The sequence below is a fragment of the Mandrillus leucophaeus genome, unplaced genomic scaffold, assembly GCF_000951045.1.
Source record: "Mandrillus leucophaeus isolate KB7577 unplaced genomic scaffold, Mleu.le_1.0 Scaffold307, whole genome shotgun sequence".
Lineage (NCBI taxonomy): Eukaryota > Metazoa > Chordata > Mammalia > Primates > Cercopithecidae > Mandrillus > Mandrillus leucophaeus.
In genome coordinates, this window is record NW_012103221.1 from 2,534,276 (window position 1) to 2,535,725 (window position 1,450).

Genomic DNA, 1,450 nt, shown 5'->3' on the forward strand with positions numbered 1-1,450 from the left:
CCTGGATGACAGAGCAAGACCCTATCTCAAAAAATAAATAATAAAAGCAGATCACAAAGCCATACGTACGGTATATTCCCCACTTTTATAAATCTAAAGCTACAGATCTTTTGACTTCACTAAGTCCCTGGCTCACATTCAGGTGTATGATTTGAGAGGGGAATGAGGCTAGATGTAAACTATGACTTTTCCCAAAGCAATTCAGTAACTCGGGTTGTATGATTTTCACTGCCTGGAATGGCCTTCTCTGCCTTGTGTGAGGAATTCTATTCAGGCTGTTCATCATCTCTTTAAATATTATTTATTATGCTCCTAACCAATGCCCTTTCAGTGCTCAGGAGGACTCCTACAGGAATACTCAGTCTATAAGTGCTCAGGACTGGGCTGAGAATGGGGCAAGGTGATTTACAGAGTACAGTATCAATCTGCTTTGGTACAGGCATGAAGCACCTGGGACCATCAGTTACAGCAATGTGTGGATTTGACATATTTAAGGGAATTTAATAAATGAAGTTTATAAACTGTTTTAATATGTAAGAGAATTTGATTTGTTAAATCTGTATGCTTTTATAACTTTACAATGCTTAAGAAAATTCTATTATCTTTATAAATAGTGTTTAAATGGGAAATTTAATATGTCAAATTAATAAGCTCACTGAACATTAATCAAAGCACAAGTGAAAGTGTTTTGTTTTAAAATGAATTGATAGGCCAGACGCCCTGGCTCATGCCTGTAATCCTAGCACTTTGGGAGCCAAGGCGGGTGGATCACCTGAAGTCAGGAGTTCGAGACCAGCCTGGCCAACATGGCAAATCCCTGTCTCTAAAATTAGGTGTGGTGGCGGGTGCCTGTAATCCCAGCTACTGGAGAGGCTGAGGCAGGAGAATCACTTGAACCCCGGGAGCGGAGGTTGCAATGAGCTGAGATTACACCACTTCACTCCAGCCTGGACAAAAGAGCAAAACTCGGTCTCAAAAAAATAAATAAATAAATTGATAGATTTACACGTAAATTTCAGAAATGTGGTTAAACGTTTAATAACAATTAGGCTTAACATTTACTTCTGTAATAAATTAAATATCAACTGAGATGCAAGCAGCTTTATGAGTTCCTTCCCATGCACAAAAAGTACTCTCAGCCATTTAAAATCTCAATTGGCAATTGGTACAGATATGGTGCCATTTTGCAGAGGGGGAAACTGAGGTGAAGATAACCTCCCAAGGTGATGGAACTAGGAAGTGGTGGACCCTGCATTCCAGCTCAGGTGACACCAGATTGCTAGAGTCAGAACACTCCACCACTTTCCTCTACCACCTCCAGTATATGCAGAGAGATTCCATTACTATAGAAAACAATGTTAGTTATGAATACATAACCTGGAAGAATATATGCCAATATGACAACATTGGTCTTTCCTGGAGTGGAAATTACAAAGGACTGGCTTTTTTT